General features: G+C 45.9%; 1 protein-coding gene across 2 annotated transcripts in view; it reads right to left on the bottom strand.

The window, feature by feature from the left end:
- TMEM132D (transmembrane protein 132D) overlaps positions 1-21713 on the bottom strand; it is a 557603-nt gene that overhangs the window by 302299 nt on the left and 233591 nt on the right. The gene's annotated exons all lie outside the window — the stretch shown is intronic.

The following is a 21713-nucleotide window of genomic DNA, read 5'->3' as shown; positions in this document are numbered from 1 at the left end:
TATTTGTTCCTAGTGATCCTACTGCTGTAGGACGCTGTAATTAATAACATTATTTTGAAGGGGACGTTCTTTCTGAAACAGTGCAGGACACTAGGAGGTTGCTTTACATTGGCCCAGTATGTTTTCATAAGAGAAGACACAGTCCTAGGGCATGTTGCAGATGTCCTGAATGGAAGGACGGCTCCTTGCTCAAGAGGTATCCCTGAATGGCTTCTATCAAGTGCGAACACACACAGGAAACCGGGTGGTTATTCCTCGAACGCATTATCTACGGTGTATACTGAACAAGGTTTGTCATCGGGCTAGTCATTTTTACACACTAACCTTGCCCTAAGTCGCGGTGTTTGGGAACCATTAAGATAATTCGTAGGACATGTGCAGTTTGGCTTCACTGGGTTTGAACCTAGTGCTAATTCCTGCCTTCGTTTATAACAACTGAGTTACGTACATTCATTAAAGGAGGTTTTATAACCTACTTGTGGTTCCATCCATACAGGTAACCCTGACAGCTTCATTACACAGGGATAAACACAGCGCTTCATTTCCAAAGACACTCTGTTGCATACTTATACTTGAAAATATACCTACCGTAGTGACAGGGAAAACAGCCATCATTTCTCCCCTGGTGGGCACATGCATGGGGGTGGATACAAGTAAAACCTGCTTGGGTTAAGGGCATCTTGTGTTTTTAAAACATAGCAGAGCTATGGTATACGCACACAAAACTATACACACACTCACACCTATACATACCCACATATACACAGTTGACCCTTGAATAACATGGGTTTGAACTGCACACATCCACTTATGCAGGGGGTTTTCTCAATAAATACAGCAAGGACCATAAATGTATCTCCTCTTCTTTATGGTTTTCTTAGTAACATTTTACTTTCTCTAGCTTCCCTTTTGCAACGATACAATATATAATACATGGAACATATGAAGTACGCGCTGATCAACAGTGTATGTTATTGGTAAGGCTCCCCATCAACAGTGGGCTGCTATAGGAGTTACGTTCTGGGGAGTCGGAGTTAAGACTCAAATTTTGGACTGTGCAGCGAGTTGACACCCCTAACTCCCGTGTTGTGCAAGGGTCAACTATATACCCATATACACATATGTACACACACATACACATACAAACATGTGTGTATATATGTGTTCCAAGCACAGCATCCAATAACATTACCGAACCAGCTAGGAACCCGGGTGCTGACCGCCATTCACACTTGATTTTGCTACTCCCACACCCGGTGTCTCCTATTTGGGGTGACAGAAGGACACAGCATGCTTACAAGAGTTGTCGATTTGGTGACCAGAACCCTTCCCCATTAAAGGATAGAAACCTATGTTTCCCCACTGGTTCAAAGCCCAACGAAAACCCCTCTGGGTCAAAGCAAAGCTTTTTACCAAAAATTTTCCTCGTGCCATTTGCTCCTTTTCTCTCATTCACCGTGGAAAGAATAAAGCGGGCTCTGTATCCTCACACACAGTAGGCTTCCTGCCACAGCTCACAATCATGCGCTGCGTCTAATTGCTGCGTGACCGGGAACCGTTTACAACAACGTCCCATCCCACCGAGTCCGCGTGCCCCACGACCCAGAACAGTTCATTTATTGTCAGAGCTAAGCCGCTTTGACCCTCTCCCCACGTCCTGGCCCTGCCCCAGCCAACAACATTCATGTGATTCTTGACAATGCTATCAGCCATTCTCTGTGGCTCCGGTGACACTGGGCCCCTCCTTCTATCCCTGGAAGGTCCTTGGCTTAGTCTCTGCCGTGGCTTCGGGACGACCCCGGTATACGCAGCAGCGCTACAGAAAAGCTGATCCTACATAAAATCTAAATCCTGTAAAACAGCAGGTTCCAATTCTTGCTTATTATCATGCACTCACACCAGTAAATTATTTGTTGGCATTCTCCCTTAATATGGGCATGTTTATTTATCAATTTTGTGCTTGGACTACTGCAATGTAAATATACTAATAAAACATACACGAAAGGATGCATTAAAATGATGAGATTAGGAGAAACGTGCTGAGAAGTCCTGATTCTCCATCGTCTCAGCGAATCACTCTGCACACCCCTCGGGGTGAACATACATGAGAAGGTCCCACTCAAACTGATTTCCGAGTGCAGGACGAGGAAACGCGGTGAGCAGAGGTCATGTTACAAGGAGGCAGGTGGATGGGTATTGACAAGATGCTGAAACTCTCCCACCGGTTCTGGGGCTCACAGCTTCAGGGGGAGGAGGGAATCTGTTTTCACGTGGCCATTTCTTGGGTAGCTGTTAAATTTAGAATGAAGACCACCGACTTCACGGCAAACCATTTTTGATGTCACACTGTCAGTAAGGCACCAGGACCAAAGGACCACCCTGTGTGGGACATTCTAGGAGAGACTCCTGCCCCCAAGAGAAAGGGGCATCTCCAAGACCCCCAGGGGGAGAAGTGTGAGCAGAGGAAGCATGGGGGGTGTGGCCCCGGGGAGGCTGGGACCCATTGCCGGGTGGAGGGGTGAACAGCTCTCAGTAAATGGTTTAGTAATTGGACATCCCAAGGCCCCATGGCTGCGGGGCTCTGTCACCCACTAGAAAGTACCAACTCAACAAGGGGTCGGCAGCTCAGGCTGGGAGCACAGACCTCAAATGCAGGACAGAGCCCTCACTTCCGGCTGTAGGCCTGGTGTTGCCAAATCTTTGCAATCCTGAAGAGAGGCCAGAGATCCACACTTTTATGTAAGATCCCAAGTTTTGAAAACATCGACCTGGCTAGAGGAAATATGCGAGGTCTGGAAACAGCCCAAGGTCACCAGTGTATGACCTCGGTTAGCTGGGACTCAGGAAGTCACGCCTCTGCGGAGTGCATGAGTGAATCAAGGAGCCATTTGAGAGCGCCCCGCTACGTCCAGGGTGGGACGGAGGCACTCACGCACGGAAACGCGCCCACATCTGCAACCTCCCCACCCCCCACATACAACTCACAATGATGGCGACTTTATCATTTTTGTCCTAAGTAGATGGATATTCCCTGTAGGGAAACAATGAGTACTACACAAAGATATGGGGAAGAAAGTAAAAATCACCTGAACTTCCATCTCGTTGAATCTAAACCAACAATATTTTAGTCATCATCCACCTATGTACTGCTGTATTCACACCCAATCTACAGATTTATACAGATAGACTCACACCCAGGACTGCTACATGGACACACAACTTGGGCACTGACCAATCCCAGGAAGCATCATTCATACAGATAATGATGTGAAGTGGGGCTTCCTAGAGTTGAGCAGTGTACAACCTGCACAACTGTATGAAGCAGCCTTAATTATATTAAATATGCTGCTTTATTCACCAGATCATCCTGGTCTCTTGACTAGCTCCAAGGACAAATAAAATAACTTAAAGCAGGCACCAGGCTGGCCACCTACCAACTCAGGAGAACCCAGTGACGAGGGAAGCCAAAACAGCTGAGCATTACATCTTGGCCCAAAAGGTAAGCAACATGGGATGTCGGTCTCCAGCCAGGCAGGCAGGCTGCTGGCTCTGAGGACCTCCGATTTATCCTGGGACCTCAGTGAGTCAGCACTTGCCATCCTGATAAACCTGGCCAATGGGTTTTCTCTGCCAACCCAGACAGAGGCTGAATGACTTTTTAAAAGCATCTTGGAGATGAGTGCTTCCTGCACACAATGTTTACTCCTTCCAAGTGCCTGGTTTTCCTTCTGACTCTGTTCGTGAGGAGGGTGCAAAGGCCAGTCTTTCCTGCAGACACAAGTTCAAAGAGACAAGCGATCAGTAGAAACAGGACTGCCCAGCAGATGGACCCATGCGAGCATGATGAGTGTGGATGCCAACTGTCGCAAGCTCTGGAGGGAGTGATCCTGCCCCCCACCCCCCACCCCAAAAAAGTTTTATAAATACGTGACTATATACAGGACCGAAGCAGGTAATGAATAACACTACGAGTAAACCAAACTATGTTTATTCGTTCATTGATTTATTCATCAAACACAGTTTGACTTTCCAGGTGATATTCACAGGACTGGAAATGCAAATATGAGCAAAATACGTTTCCTGTAGACACAGAACTCACACTCCAACAAGAAAGACAGAACACACACACACGTTTCATGTTGGTAAGTTCTATAAAGGATAAAAAAGGCAAGAGAAGGGGATAGAGAGCCCAGCATAGGAGTGGCTACCCTAGAAAGATTTAGGTTATTATCAACATACCTGCCCCATGGTAAAGCCAGCAATTAAACCCAGTGGGCAGGCAGAAGGAAAGTATGTATGCATATACGGATGTCTTCTCAATTGGATTGGTTTTTGCCCAGCACGTTGAGTGGGGAGGGAATCTCACCTTGTTCCTACTGAAAACAGCCTGCCACCCAACTGTGAAGGGTGCTGTTTAAATGTTCCATGGCTTATTATGTGAGCCCAGTGTCTATGGATTCACCAGGATGATTACAACCCCATGCAAACCAGTAATTCCCATTTGGAGAAACAAAGCCTTGATGGAGACAGCATCCCTCGACACAGCTCCCCAGTGATGGCTCTGCTGGATGGGGGGCAAGAGAAGACAGCTCATCACCATATCCAGAAAGATGGTCATATTATTGGCCTCTGATACTCAAGCAATAAATGCCCGCACTCTCTGTGCTGCCCACATGCGGAGATCGAGGGCACGGCCTCACTCATTCTGCGTATTACTGATTCTCCCATCGTAGATCATCCGACGAACCAGCAGACGGACAGGAAAAAAGCCCTATTTTTTGTTGAATGTAACAGACTCTCAGAGATAACCTCGTGCCAAGTCCTTCAAAGAGTGTCCCGTAAAAAACAGACTTCATCCATCACTGTCATCATCATCACATACATCTTGACACAGAAACTTGGACACCTGACTATTCTGAATTTTACTCTCTATCTTGTCCATAAATAATCACTAATCAAAGCCCTCGCGGGGGGGGGGGGGGGCAAAGCAAAATAAAACACAACCCTTGCACTCCAACAGGAGTCAGAAGATGAGAACACAAAGTTCTGCGGGGCCTCAGAGAGCAAGCAGGACTTGTATTTGCAGAAAAGCAAGTCGGGTGACCTTCGTCCCCCATGACTAGTGTTTATGAACTCGGCTCCGTTCCCAGGGCACCAGCACGCCCTGGTGCTGGGCTGCGCGTGGCTCCCAGGCTTTGGGATGAGACCTAATCTTACTGTCTGCTGAGAGCCAACCCTCTAATTTCACGACAGCACATAACAGAGCAGCAGGATTGCTGTTTTCTCCCGTCCTCGAGGTTACTAGTGTTTTAGAGGAATTGCTTAAATATACTTCTTTAATTAAAGGAAACATTCTAAGTCAAAACCAGAGCTCTGGGCAACAAACTCACACTTTCTGGATGTCTTTTGGGTTTTGTTTTGTCTTTTTAATTTTTAATTAACATTTTTTTCACTAAAGAAATAATACAGGCATGACATAAATATCTAAATGTTACAATAGGGGATACGAAGTTTCTCTCACTGAAGACTTCCCTCCCCTCGCTTCGACCCAACTTAATGTACATTTTCAGGGAGATCAATATATGTAGATAGGTCGATTTTTTAAAAACACCAATGGCAGTACCGTACACACTTTTATACACTACATATGTATTTAAAATATACATCTAGTGGGTACATCAGTATCAACACTGAGAGACGCACTGCACCGCTGATTCACAGCCACAGATGAATCCATCATGCATGTGTCCCGAACGTCTCACTGACCAGTGCCCTTCTGGCGGACACTTAGGTGGTTTCCAATCTTAGCTACCACAATCAGCGCATCAGAGAAGTTGCACATCCACAGAGCTCTGCATACACACACAAGCATGTCTACAGCGTACATGTCCCAAAGAGGAAGGGCCAAGTCAGAAAAGATGCCCGTGATCAATTTCAATAGGACGCGCTGAATTGCCATTCAAAGAGATTCCAGCAATTTACACATTCACTGAGAGTGTCTTCATGTGCCTTTTTTCCTGCCTTTTTGATTGTTGTGGATCTGACAAATAAAAATAATAATTCATTAAGTCTGAGGGGCATTGAACACGGTTTTCATAGGCTTATATTTGAATAACCTTTTTCATCAAATGTCTGTTCACATCCTTTGTCCATCTCTATCCTTTTGTTGGTCTTATTTTTATTGTTTATTAGGAAATTGATTCATAAGAATATTAATCCCTTGATCCAGATGGAATTTATTTTCATGTGAGAAGTGAGTGGAAGAGGGATCTGGCTTTATTCCTCCCCATACGGGCTTCATCAGCACTATTTATTAAAAGATTCACCCAGTACCCCGTTGATTTAAAATGCCATCTTTGATCTATACTAAATTCGTCTGCTCCTTAGGCTTATTTTTAGCCTCTGCATTTGCTTTTATTGATCTGTCTGCCTTCTTCTGAGGCAGCACCCAAATGTTTTAAACATAATAGCTTATGATGTGTTTTAATATCTGGTAGGGCTATTTCCTTCCTATTCTCTTTCATTTTTCAGGGGTATTTGATGGCTATTTCAACAAAAGTCATCTTCTGTTAGGACATTCTCAAAGATAGATTGGTTTGCAAAAAAAAAAAAAAGAAAGAAAAGAAAGAGAAAGAGAACAGTGTGCCCTTCAAACACCCCTCTCTGAAGCTAAAAGGAACACCTAGCAGGCAATGATGGGGTGGTAGCCCAGAGCAGAAGCCCTCTCCCCGAAAGACAACAGGCAAGTGTACTGTCCCTGGGAGCAGGTGCCTTCTGAATCCGAACACTACCCTGGCTGTTCACACACAACATCCTTCAGAACAATGACCTGCTTACAGGGATGTGCACTTTACCTTGAAAGTATGCTACTTCGTTGGCGACAGCCTTGGGTCCTGGAAACAGATGAGGTGACCTACAGACCATCGGCACTCTTCTTCCTTCTGGTCACAGTGATTGGGTCCAATCGGATCGGTGGGCTTGGGAATTTCCCAGGAGCCACCAGAAAAGTATCCCAGGTCCTCATCCCTGATCCAAGGTGAGGCTTGGGAAGACAAAGGGCTTCAGCCAGTGCACTCTGAAGAGACCTAGCAAGACGTGAACTCATGGGAAGAAAGAACCGGGAGGGAAGAAATGGATCCTTGCTGGTATGTGAGCCCTGAATCCAACATTTAAACTAAAATAAAATAGAGACCAAGCTTGAAGATACCCCCCAAGTGAATAAATCCAGTAAGCCATGTGAGCAACCCTAAATCCAGCTTATTTCATGAACTTAGGTGAAACTTGGGTTATTTCTTTCCAGTGCCCCTGGTAATCATCAAAGAAACTTAAGAAATCTTCCTAAAAGTGGTTTTAACCAATCCCCTGCCGTCTGGAAACCCCACTGTGATAACCATCCTTGGAAAGGTTAGAACAGCCTCCCCGTTTCACCCAATAAGCCACCCTCTGATGGCATGTCCCCGAGCTTCACATCAGTGTCCAACTTGAAAGCACCCAGTGCGAAAACTTCTTACGTGAGCGATAAACTCTTACTAAAGGCTATTTTATTGGTCTGGGGGTTTTAATTTTGCTGTTTCTGGATTTTGGACACACTCATGCCCGAAGCGAGAGCCAACAATTTCCCACCATCCCAGCTTTGAATTTTGTTTTCATCATTGTGTGTTTAGGTTTTATTTTTTTTCCACTTTTATTTTTTACTTTTTTTTTACTGTGAAAAGAACACTTATCACGAGATCTACTCTTTGAACACATTTTTCAGTGCTCGACAGCGTACCAGAGGGACTGTGTCTGCAAAGACTCTACCTCTGAGGAAAGTCCTGTGCACAGGCACAGGGACACAAGTGTGGGGACAGAATTCAGCCCCCCGCACAGGTCATCACAGGAGGCTCTCTGCAAGCTCCAGTGGGCAGACTTCAATTAGTGTAGTTTACCCGCACATGATGGCCAGTTAAAATTTGTTTACACAACATCCTCTGATCGGAAACCGACCAGAAATTGTCGGGCCAGCAGGTGGGTACATGCGTCGTTCCTGAAAACAGTAATGTTTAAATATCCCTTTTTAAAAATTAATAAAGCTCTGGTTTTCAGAGCTTTCGGTTCACAACAACAATGGGCAGGAAGGACAAAGCTCCCACATGACCCGCGCCCTCAAGCGCACGATCCCCCTGCCTGCCGCGCGATCCCACAACACCACGGTGGTTCATCCCTTAGGATCGGTGAGCCTGCACTTCTCACAATGTGCTTTGGAGTGAAAAATCAATGCATCACGGGAGGGTCTCACCTAAAACCTAGGACAGCTGTGCAGGGGCTGTGGTGGAGACAAGCTTTATCCCAACTTCTGGTGAAGAGAGTGAGGCACAGAGAAGTTAAGTATTTTCCCCAAGGTCACACAGCTAATGAATGGTTGAAGCTGGCTCCGGGAGCCTTACTCTGACTCACTGTTCTACTGCAGTTTTTCTGTCCCTGAAGGGTGTCTGTCGGCAAACTGGACAAGCCCGCGTGCAGCTGCCTTCCCTGTGCCCTGCAGGGCACATGGGGGCGTGGCACACAGATACCTCCACACGATCCCCATGGAGTCTGATAGACACTCAGACCTAGTCTCACCAAACCCGGAAGATTTAGTCATTGTGTACCCAATGCGTGGGGCAACCTGCTTCAGAACCCAAACCCGACTGACTACTGCAGGTCTTTCTGGCCTCGGAGTTCCGGCTGATCTTTCCAGAAGATTCTTCCCTCCCTCATCCAGGTTGCTGCCCCACTAGGGGAAACTGAGGCACACAGCTCCCTCGTTCCCACCATCTCCCTCCCTTTCTCCTTCCCACAGTCCCCCTCGTCTGCACCCATGACCACAGATGTGGGACCTGGTCTTCCTACCTCCCATGTGTGTGCTCCCTTCCCCTGGAGTGTAACAAAATCTATTCATTTAACCATCAGAGAAGCTAAAAAGCAAGAGTGTGGGGAGATAAGATCGTCACAAGAGTCTTGTCTCGCTCATCCCATGAAATCTGTGGCTTTCAGGCTGACGGCCTCTCTGGGGACAAGAGAACCCCACTGCGGATGTGAGAACCCAAACAGGGGTCTGTTCCCTCGCTCCGGCTGCTGGAAGCGCCTGTTCACAGGGCTCAGAAGAGCACGTTTCAGTCCTTCGGCCCTACGGCTCTCCCCTCACCTAGACACCGCCACTTCGGCTCGCATGGTACAGATGAGAAAACCGAGACTGAAAAGAGCTTACAAAGATGGGACATTTCCTGAGCTCAGCCGGCTGGACCGGTGGCCACGTAAAGGAAAGGGGCCCACGGGACACCGTACGCTCACCTGCCCACTGCGGCAGCTGCCTGGGCGCTCCCAGCTCCTCTCCAGGTACCCGTGGGGACCCGCTCCTCCACCCCCTCTGAAGTCGGGTGCGCTCCTCAACGCGACCTGCAGGGACAGTTCCCACAAGCGGCTGAAGCTGCAAGAGTTAAAGCATGCTTTGCTGTGAGGTCTCTCCCCTGCACCATCAGGGGATGCTGCTCCATCATGCCGGCCCCGACGGCGGACAGACCAGAGCAAGGGCATCAGCGGATCAACCAGGTGGTTTCAAACACCGAGGGCTGGGGCGGCGGATCAAGGATGCAGCGGGACCGAGACCAGGCTGCCACTCAGAGAATCCCTCTCTGCGGCTCTGGGCTGCGGGCACATGAACTGAAAGCCTGAGTGAGAAATATGTGTGTTAACTCAGCCCTGACTACGTAAGAAACAGACGGACCCGGCAGCGGGCAGAAAGATGTCTCTTTTGTGTAGAACAGAGAGCACTGTCCAGATCCTACGGCACTGGCGAAGTTTTCTGATGAGACCAATTGCTCTTCCACACTGATAGGCTTCCCGACATTTTCATGTTGAAAAAGCCCTGGTAGAGAGACTCGACTGCACAGCCTGGGAGCAGAGGGAGAGGGCTGCCTCGCTCGGCTTTCAGGACAGCAAGACGGGGTCTATGGAATGAGAGGCGGCCCCATGCTCCTGAGCCCCGAGTGTCCCTGTTGTCCCTTGCCACCACTGCAGACCCTTGGAGGGCACAAAAGCATAACTGAGCAGCACACCCGTGAGCTGGCACCTCCGCCCACACCTGCCGTGCCCCTGTCCCCGCGTTAAGCACGGACTTCACAGCCATCCCGGTCAGCGACAGTGACACCGGCAGAAAGCTAAGTGCTGAGCTGGCTGTAAACCACGAAGAAAACCAGGGGAGAAGAAGACAGACACTTTGATAAATAAGAAGGGACAGCTGTGCCTTTTAATTGGCTGGCTGAAATCTCCACTCCGCTCCCCTTTTACCATCTCAGTCCACTTGGTGTTTGACAGATATGGCAGGTTGTGTTTCCCCAAGGCGAGCATGACAGTACCTGACGCCTGCTCCCCCCCTGCCCATGCTCTCGCTAGGACGCGCCCTTGGCTCTCCTCCCATCCGGGAGGGAGGCTCACACCCACAAGAGAAGTGATGCTATGGGATTATGAGTGAAGTCCTACGAGGTAAATCAGCTCCGTGGGCTTTGCAGGATGCTTGTTTTGGAGCCCAGCTCCACCACCCAGGAGCCAGAGGCCGCCATCTGTGAGGACGCCCCACCATGAAGTGAGGCGAGTATACAGCTGAGGCTCCAGGTGACAGCCTGCATGTGCCATTAGACGTGTTCAGAGTGGGCCTTCAGAGGGTCCCACATCAGGGTCTTGTCCCCTTTGAGCCTTCCTGGCTGACACCCCAACCATCACGGCGCAGAGACATCCATCCCCCCCCAGATATGCCCCTTCCCGATTCCCGACCCATAGAACCCATCAACACAAGAAAATGGTCTCTGTTGAGAACATTCAGTGTGGGGTGGTCTATAATGCACCAAAAGAATGCAGAATAACAATGTTTTGACATGAAAGTGGAAACCACAGCCTACCGGTCCTGCTATTCACTAGAGGCTTGGTTCTCCTTGGGAAAACGAGGCTCTCCCTCAGTCCGAAGACATCAGTGGCGGCTCATGGGCTGAAGGTAGCCTACAAGCCTCTTGTCTGGCATATTTTATTCCATTTTGACCATCTGAACCAATTATTTTAAAATTATGACATTTCCTTTAAAAATCCAGATTTGGGGCTTGCCTTGAAACGGCCCCGTCATACTGGATCTGCGTGCTGAGCCTCCCCTGAGGCTGCACAGGTGTTCTTCAGTTCTCGCTGCTCCCTCTTCATCCCCTAGTGCCTCTCCAAACACAAACACTTTTCTGATGCCTGACCTGGACCGACTCACTCAATTTTATTTCCTGCCTATCCCCTGAAGGCAATCGAGTTTGGGATCCCTGCTTTTTGTCTTTGGAATTCACAAGGGGCCCGAAGTTGCACCTGCATCAGTAACCACAGATTCCAATAGTTTGATCGCTGTCCCATGCCACAAAAGAACAAAGCGAACTCGCCCTCTGATATTTTAGTTGGGGTACAGAATAGACTGCCAGCAAAGACAGAAGTGACGTATGTGGGAACAGATACAGGTTAGTCCTCTTCTGCTGGGAAAGTCCTCAGCCATAGACTGGTGAGCCTTCTCTCTTGCTCTAAATTCCCTCCCACAAGACGAAAAGATTGTGTCTGTCCAGGCCTAAGAGTGAATGAAATAAACTAGGTCTGGAAAAAAAAGTAACAAAGACACAGGAAGGCCCATCCATGGGTTACATTGACAACTTCCAACCAAACCATTTAAACGTATGTAGATTGGCAATGGAAAGATTGAATTTGCAATGGAAAGTAATATTGTAACTGTTTTCTCCCATATGAAATTCTATCTGTCCATCTCACTATTAACTGTCTGTCTATCCATCTATCATCTGTGATCTGTTATCTACCTTACTATCTGTCCATTGCCTAGCTATCTCTACCATCTGTCCATCCTCTCTAGTGATTAACTGTTTCCCTTCTAGCTCCATGCGTGCTTTTTGAATAACCCTCTCTTTTCTGAATCCAAAATCTCAATACCCTGCCCAACTATCACTACCTTCTCTTCACCATCATTTCTTGAAGAGAGACCTAGAAAATGTTCTCATTTGTTGCACTTGGTATTTCCCAGCAAGTAATTCTCCTTTACTGGGAAGAGAAGACCAGAGACCAGCCCCTCTGCAGCATGGAGGCTAGAACACGTATGATGGAGAAGGGACCTGAGTCCTACTCCCCAGAATTTCTCAGTGATGTGGACTCCAGTTAGAGCGGAGCCTCAAGTCACCAAGCCCATGTTTCTGAGTTGCTGGAAGCCTGACTCCCTTTGTTGCTTTCTCCTTTAGCTGAGACGGCTCCAGTCACTTGACTCATTCTCTCCTCCAGCCCCACCATGGCTGAACACTTCCAGCGCCCCGTCTCTCTCTGTCCTTCCAAAACACCAAATACCCTGCCAATTTGTAGGCTGTCAGCAAAAACAATAATAGGAACTGCTCCACATCCCTAAACCCACCAGAGTGCTTCCTTTTCCAACTTGGAAAGAGAAGCTGATGACTTAGATCTCAGGCAGCCCTACTGTCCACTGGTGCTCAGCAGCCCAGCAGCCCCCCCCATACAGAGCCGGCTGCAGAGGGGCCGGGAATACCTTCACGGGAATGTATATCACCTCCCACAGAACGCACTAGAATTTCAGAATGCCCGAAGGAAAAGGAAGGTCGGCTTCAGGCTGTACCTTTCAAAGAACAAGTGTACAGGGGCTGGGCGCTTTGGGCCTGCAGGCACAGCATTGCCCTGCGGTGACCTCTTGGCCTCAAGGACGCCTGAGAAGAGCAGGGTTGTCTGCTAAGCAGTGTCAGGCCCTGTGAAGGACACACATGCTTGAACAAGACCTTTATTTTGAAGGGTTTGATCTATAAAAAGATAATCATCTGGGGACAGAATAGATGTTGTTGGATCTTTTAAACCTATTTTGTAGTTCTTATTTTGTTTATATTTCAAATTAATGAGCAGAGAAAGGCAGTAGCTACAATGATTTGCCAGTGGCCAGACTTTTCCAAGTTCTTAGCACAACTCTGCTAATGCACTTCTTGTCTCTCCTAGGACCTGAATCAAGTGAAAAGCAGGAAGTAAAGATAAGGAAAAACTTGTTTACAATACATATTTGAGTGAAAGGATTTTCTGACACTCTCGTGTTAATGGGTTCTGCTTCTCTCTGTACATAATGCAGGTAAAAATATAGATATTCATGAGAAGGCTGGACATGTATGTCAAAATCTGATAGTCACATCTTGGGTAACTGGGTTATGTGTGATTGACATATTCTGCTTTATCTATTCTTCACCACAAAAATACTGGTCTTCTGTCACTCACACACAGGACGTGTGCCCAAAGGTGAAGTTGAGAAGGCGTCCCATGAAGTTACCCATCCCTCCCTGCCTCCCCTGATTGCATATCCATGTTGCCTTTGAAAGGCCCAGAGGGTGTGCGGGGTCATGGGACAAAGGTTCACTCTGTCTTCTGATATGTTCACCCTCTAACGTAAACACCCCACAGTGGTCCCTCCCACCCCTCACTCGTCCATGCACCAGAAAGGGAGGAAAAGGGGCACTTTCTGTCTCGGCTGCCCCTCCTGCCCACACCTGGCCATCTGCAACTGGATCAGCCCTGGGCTGAGAGGTCCCTGAGTGTCTGCTCCACCATATGAGCTCAGCCTTAATCCCAGCATACCCCCCTTTACCACGCAGATTCTCCTGTCTCCCCTGGCGACAGGGTGGGGCTCTATCTCCCAAAGTGTTCCGGAGTGATGCACAGGCTTGTCTTAGTGGCAGCTAAAATTTCAGGAAAGACCACAGATGCTACTATGATAGGTTACCCTCTGTGAAAGCAGCAAACAGAAATTATTTTGAAATTTGACTTTGACCTTTCTTACATCCGATGGCCCAATAACCCAACGGCCTTGTTTGCATATACTCCGAAAAAAGTACTGTCCAAAAAGGCAGTCCCCAATCATGTGAATCTATTTAAATTTAGAATAGTTAAGAGAAAATAAATTCAGTTCTTCAGTTGCACGACCACATTTTAAGAACTTGAGAGCCACATGCAGACAGGGACTACTGGATTATGCAGGAGAGGTAGACAGCATTTCTGTCGTTGCAGAGAAATTCATTGGATGGCAATGCTCTAGAATAATTTCTATGCTTCCCCAGGCACATTTTAAAGTTGACATTTAAAATTTTCCCTCCTAAGCTGCAAAGGTTGAGATTTTCAGTATATTGTAACTATTGACATTTAAAAATTAAACTGTTATATCATTCTTTTAAAAGTATTCACTGGAATCTAAATACCATGGTGATTTGATACCTACCATTATTCATTTAAAAAAATATGCAGACAACCTCTTCTTTCCCAAGCTTGAATTTGGTATTTGTTTTTTCCCCTCCTTTAGCTTGCATATTCCTTTTGTTTCATTCACAGAATTTTACCTTAATGTGTTCCATTTTTTATGTCTGAAAGTCCTTTATTGACCACTCTGTCATAATGTCCTGCAATGAAAATATGTATATAAATTCAAATTTATGTTTTCTCTTTGTCCATCAGTCTCTAAATGTGTTTTTTTTTTTTTTTAATTCTAGATGGGGAGTCATTACAACTGTATTCAATACCCACTTAGGCAAGAACAGTATAACTTTTAAAAAAAGAATATTCAACATAAAACAGGGAAGGATCAGAAGTGCACTGATTAATAACAGGAATGGGCTTCTATTCTATGTTATGCTAGAGAATAAGCAATCCTGACTCTTACTGGCTGAAAACAGCAGATTTATTTTTTTGTTCAGACTTAGGATTCTATGTGGCCGAATTCAGGCTGATCTAACCCATATTCTGATGATGTCCTCACAGCCTGATGCTTTAGAATATCCCAACCCCATGAACAGAGAGCATGAGACATCCGTGCATCTCCACAGAAATGTTGGTCAAAGCGAGTCACATGACCACAGCTTCCTGCATGGAACCAGAGAAAGGTGATCCTCTCGTAGGGTCCCATCTGGACAGAAACACTGAAGCAAGTCTAGCAGAGTCCAGCAGGAAATTTATAAGAAGAGGACACAGAAACCATTGGCAGGCTGGAAGTGAGGGTCGAGAAGCCCCTCCCACCTGTCTCTACTGCCTGTAATCCAAATGTAGGTGATTTCCGACCCTAGCTCCCCAGCCGCTAGAGACCTCAACAATCTCTGTGAATCCACAGAACAACACTGCATTCTTCTCTGCCTTCCAAATCCTCATGCCTCTCCTTGGCAGACTCTAATCAAGAACCATACAGGAAAAGGAGGTCGGGAACATGGAGGTATGGGCTCCCGCCCTGAAATGCAAAAAAGAAAACAGAAGGAGTGCCAATCACCAAGACTTGATAACAGATATCCCAGCACAGGGACACTTTCCCCAGTTAGAGCATATGTAGGTGGATCTGTGCTGGCCCTTTGTTTATGGCAAGAATGAGACAGGGTCAGTGTCAGCTCAATCCCTACATCTCTGTTTTATAGATGGAGTCTTTGGAAACCCTGAAGGGAGTGCACTTTGTTACAGCGCTGTACCTCAATGCTTTGAACTCCCCACAGGACAAAAATCACATGGGCTCCGTCATCGACATTTATGTTGAAAGATCTAACAATGGGACCAGGTTCTCCTCCTCCTTTTTTTTTTTTTTTTTTTTTTGAGAGCAAAGAACTAGAAATCACGTGGCTACCAAAAAAGGATTTGTTATGTAGTCATTAAAGTAATTTGCTTTCTCAAAGACAGCAACATTACTGGATTGTCTAAAGGGCTCTCAGCCCATAAGATTTTACACTCCCGGCAATTCATCACCATGGTCCTACATGGGTGAGCAATGCAAATGTGAGGCCAAACACCTCCACCTTCGATGCTTTCTTGGGCAGACCCATTTCAGGAAAGAGAACATATGGAAGAAGTGAACTCAGCAAACAGATTATTTAAAACGATTCATGTCTATATACTCCTTGAATGGTTTTCCATAACACCAGCCATCCTTGTGCCCTAGTTGAAGACCAACACAATGCAAAACTTCCCTCGGAAATCCAAAAGGGGACTAACACTCTGCTAGATGAAAAATCACAACCTAACCTGCCAACACACAACTGAACACACCAACTATTCTTCCCAACAGGTGCAAAGGATATGAGTTCGCTGCATGTGTAATATTTTATGAATCTGAGAGGCTACACGAGATCAATCCTGAGAGAAGAGATGGGCAATCTGTTTTAATCTCCTTCCACTTCACCTAAACATGCAGAGGTCACAATTTAACCCAGAATTCTTCTTCTTCTCTAAATCCAAAGTGTTTATTAGGTGTCAGCTCTTCTACCTTGGGCTCTATGCTAGAATACACCCCAGAAAGTCAACTGGATAGAATCTTTGATATTGAGCCTACCTTATAAGACTTCAATTCCTTTAATATTATTTTTTAATGTAGAAAGAACAAGCATACAATTGCTTTCTGTCATGTAATTCTAAACAAAATCCAAAGATACAAGAAAATTTTCATATTGAAAATCTGCTGGTGAGATAAGACACAGGTAGGAAACAGATGCTGGCTTCAAGTAAAATGAGAACCATTATGTGAAGTGGAGTGCGGATGGTAAATGAACAGGGGCCAGAAAAATGTGGGAATGTTCAGAGAAGATCTATTTCTGTTCAATATGAAGAGTCTCATAACACTCAAAGCCAATGGAAGCTCAAGGGGCAAACTCCTCAAGTGTGGAACTATGGAGATTTCCAAGAATGGGTCTGAACATCCATTGACGAGACCTGAGAGCCAAGGTTTTACTGAATAAAAAAACCAAAAATACAAAAACAACAATAAAAAACACACTGAATGCGTGTCTTCTGTGTACCAGGCACTTGCTAATTGTTGGGATACAGCAGAGGACAGAAGAGTCCTAGTTCATACTGGCATGAGTGGGAATGAGTCAGTCAGGTCAGGGCATGATGCGCTGCAGTAACAAAGGCATCTACAAAGTAAACAACACTGGTTTACTTGTCCTTCCCGCACATGTCCACCCAGGGGCAGCAACGTCTCCCTCAGGGAAAGCCAACAGAGGCTCTACCATCAGGTGTGTTAACAGACACCTCATTTGGAGAAGAAATGATGGAAACTCCCATGTTGGTCTCTTCTTGGGCCTTGTGTCCACCTGGGAGTGGCACATCACTTTCACTTATTTGTCCTTAGTCTGAAAAACTGTAGGAGCATGCCCAAGTGAGAACATCCCACTTCTTCCCAGAGTAGATTTTAGCGAGTGGTACCAAGGGCCAGCAAAGGGAGACAGACATTAGAGATGATATGATGACAGACAGTGGTGAGTGGAATAAGAAATCTAAGGAGCCATGAGAAAGTAGACTGGGGTGGAGGGGTTCAGAGAATGCCTCTCTCGGGAGATGACATATCATCTGGGATGTAGAAGAAAACTGGTCAGAGAAGAACTAGAAACTGTGTCCCGCTTTCAGAGTTAATGACCTTACCATTCTGACTCTACCTAGACCATTACTAGCCTTAATTCAGGATCCACACTCTGAACCACTCATCCGACCAACCTCTGGGCACCTCAGGAGGTGAAGATCATTCACCACGCCCACGCATGAAAGCCCAGTCTTTGAACTCTCCTGTCCAGGCTTCTCACATAGCAACAGAGAGCAACCCTAGTTTCTCCAGAACGAATCTCATTTACGGCACACGAGGCATGGAACCAGCACTGTTCTTCACAGGAGAAGGCTCCGAGCTTCTTCATGTCACACTAATAGTTTCACTGATTGAAAATCTGCAGCAGACAAGAACTGGGAGTCCCTCAGATGCTGCTGGAGTTAGAATCGTTTACGGAGAGCGGTCTAGCACAACATGAGCTATGTAAGGCCTCATAATATACCCACAAACTCTTATTAAGGGCTGAGGTTTTCAACCCTATGAGACAGAAACCAGTTATCATTATGCATCACCATGAAAGCAGATTAAAATTAAATCAATTTGTTTATCTCTAGGTCCTCTGCCCAATTAACAGTTCAGAAAGAAAGGCATTCTGTCCAGATACTAGGACAACGCTCACTCAAATCGAGGTATTAAAAATATAAGTCTCAGGAAGTTTTAGTACTAAATTTAATTATCAAAAGAACAGAAGACCAGTTGGGACTCGGCTTATGAACGATTTGTACTGTGAGTTTAGAGCTGGACTTTTCAGATACCATCCACTTGAACTGAAGGAAGGTGATAAGTTTCCAAGTAAATTAATTCAGAGCACAAGAGGATTTCTCTACACAAATAGAAATGCCACTTTATTTTGATGGCTTTTGTGTGTGTGTGTGTGTGTGTGTGTGTGTATACATATATATTTATTGGCATTTTTTAACGTGGAATACTGAAACTTTGGGACAGAATACATAACACATTTATTAATGAATTCAATGGTTTCAACTAACCAAGGATTTCTCCAAAGTCCCAAGCATGTGGCTTAATGGTCCATGCTTCTGAGGGTGGGTTATCTCTTATAGATTATTCACTGCATAGTCCATGTCCAGGTAATACCTGAGTTCCCAAATCACATGTTTGAAAGGTGTCATGGACGTTACCATTTCTTCCATATTAGAATTTAATGGATTTGGGGCATATTCTACTTTTAATGAGGAAGAAAATGCTGCTGTAAGCCAATTTACTCAGCTTGAAGGGCACTGCCTAGCAGCAAGCAACTCTACTTCCATCAAGGTATTAAACAAATTACTTATAGGCAGATAAGCAGACAGCGGAGAACAGATTAGAAGAGGGGACAGTGAGCAGGCCCCCCGTCCTCCATATTTCCGGGAACAGCAGCGAGCGGCAGGAAGATCCCACCCTAGCAGAAGGAAGACCTGATTCCAGCTCAAGATCCAGCACCCCCGCTCTTCGTCCTTGGACAAGGAGCCTAACAATCTCTCTGTGCTCAGCTTCCTCCTATGGGAAATGCTAAGGACAAACTCAATCCAAGTACGGGTTATCTTGAGGATCAACTAAGATTGTGTGTCTACAAGACCTTACCCACAGACATAAATTTCCACTGGTCCAGAATGCACGGAGCCTGTTTGTTCTTTTATGTGTTTTTGATCCACAGTCCTTCTGTTGTACATGTATCTGTGCATGGATGAAGATGTACATGGATATCTTTCCCCATCCTTCCTTCATTCATTCTTCCCTGACCCTTCTTGAAAGGGGAAGAGAGAAGCCTACACTACAGAGACCCGCAGGTGGTCAGCGTAACAGAGCATTGCAACTAACCTGTCGACAGGGTTATAAAAGGTACATTTACTTATCTGGTAGATAGTTCATTCTGTAAAATCTAAAGACCTAAAGCCTCCTCCTGCGCTCAGCACCAAAGATCAAATAAAGTTCTCCTTCCAGGATGAATTCAGGACCGATGGACAGCCTGACTGGGAAAAGATCTAGGATTTCAGTCAAAGAAGGAGAGAGACATCAAACCTTTACTTGAATGCCTGTCGGAACTGCAGTCTTGTATTTAGGGTAAGAACCAAATTATTTCACAATTCACTCGTTACAGGAACCAACCAGGGCAGCCATCAATACTGACATGGCTGTCCTTGGCTTGGGACAGTGTCCTTGGCCTGGGACAGTGTCCTTGACCTGGGACAGCATAGAGGGTCAAAGAAAATGATAGCAAATAAAGACTCAAACCCTTGGCCGATGGGAAGCAGGTCTCTAGTTTTAAAGATGGACAATGGCTGCTTTTACACATCAGTGTTATTTGGGCCATACTAAGGCAGGATTGGCACTGATTTCTCCCAGAGAATCGGGTATGCATCAATTTTAGCGATTATCTTGTCAACCTGCCTTATTTCATAGACAGGAAACCTGCAGGTAGGAGAAGCTGAATGACAATGCCTGAAGACAAATGCTCATCAGCAGCAGCGCCAGCCTTCGGAGCTAAGTCTCCTTGACTTCTGGAATTCATTAAAATAAAAGCAGGCATTTGCCTGATGGGTCACGTGACAGCTGCGACCAAACACCAGGGCAGTGAGGTGGTCACAGGATCCAACCAAGAAAAGGAACGCGACCAGACAGCCTGGTGCTTTCGGCAGGACCGTCGCTGAATCATCCGGGACAAGGACGTTTCTTCTCCTCCTCCTCCAGAACTCAGTGGGTAAAAGAACCCACAACCTCTTGGGACAACTGTCATGAGGATCTGCTGTTTTTGTCACTCAACTTACTTTCACACCTTTGGGGGAAAATCATGCACTTCTGTTTCTCCAGAGAACATTTCCATCACCCCTCAAGCCCTGTGGCTCTGGGAAAATGACCCTGGTCTTAGGGGACCGAGTTATAAGAGGGTTCTTGGTGGCTGACAACCAGGATTCCCGGAGTTTCATTGGTGAACCCCTGCGGGATTCACCAGCACCATCAAAGATGCTGTAAAGTCACAACTATTTTCATAATAACACCAGGATGCTATTCACATTTTTCCCTGTGCTGTCCTTTGTCCTCATGGTGCAGTGGTGGATAACACGGTGTCACCTCAGCATGGATCGAGGGGATGAAGCCATCTGTACTATTCATTCTATTATTCACTGCAACTCGCACTGTGAGAAATGCTGATCTTACTTAAGGATGTCCTTGATATAGCAGTAAAAATTGCCTATTTTTATTAAATATGTGTCCTTGAAACCATGTCTCTTTCATATTCTGCATGACAAAGCCCACATGCCATGTCTACTAGCCACGGAGTGATCGTGCTTGTCTGGAGGAATGTATGTGTGCTATTCTTTGAACTGCATGCTGGGCGGGCCCCTTTTCTTATAAAACACCATTTTCACTTACAAGAATGACTAGTGCACCGTGGTTATTCAGGGTGGGTATCTGACAAACATCTTCTCGATAATGAGCAAAGTGAGTCTGCCACTTTAAGAAAAACAACTCACGGTATTTGTTACCAATGACAAAATTACAGTTTTCAAGCAAAAACTGTAATTCTGGAAAACTGTCATCTGCCACTGTGATTTCAAAAGTGTTTTCAATACATACAGGCTTTTTCTGATGAGACTGATGCTGATATTTAAAGGAAAGTGTAGGTTTTTGATACTGTATTAACAGAATGGGTCCACATTGGGAAATCTTGCACAACTAGTGAATCAACATTTTCTAAATAACAAATCTGTGATGACACACTACATTCAGGCTGAGGTAAGGAAGATACTCAAGTTCTAGGATTCAAATTGCAACCAATGTTTCAAAAGCCACTACATGACAAGTTTTGGTGTAGTATTAAAAATAAATATACACACAATGATCTGAAAAGCTATTAAATATGCCTCTTTTCCAACTAGACATATAGGTGATGTCAAACAGTCCATGTATATTTCAATAAAAATGATGTTATCAGGGGCACCTGGTGGGTTAAGCAGCTGCCTTCATCTCAGGTCATGATCTCAGGGTCATGGGACCGAGCCCCGCATCGGGCTCCCTGATCGGCGGAGAGACTGCTTCTCCCTCTGCCTGCCCCCCCCCCAGGCTTGTGCACTCCCTCTCTCTCCCTCTCTCAGATAAATGAAATCTTAAAAAAAAAAAAAAGTTACCACAGCAGATTGAATGCACAGTGGTAATGAGAATCCACTGATTAGCCCAGACATTCACCAAATTTGCAAAAATGTACAAAACTCCTGCCTTTCTCGTCAATTTTGCTTCATTTTAGAAAATAGTGATTTTTCCTAAAAAGTGCTGGATGCCACCCCAG

The sequence above is a fragment of the Zalophus californianus genome, chromosome 14 (assembly GCF_009762305.2).
Source record: "Zalophus californianus isolate mZalCal1 chromosome 14, mZalCal1.pri.v2, whole genome shotgun sequence".
NCBI classification, from domain to species: domain Eukaryota; kingdom Metazoa; phylum Chordata; class Mammalia; order Carnivora; family Otariidae; genus Zalophus; species Zalophus californianus.
This window is presented reverse-complemented; position numbering and strand designations above follow the sequence as displayed.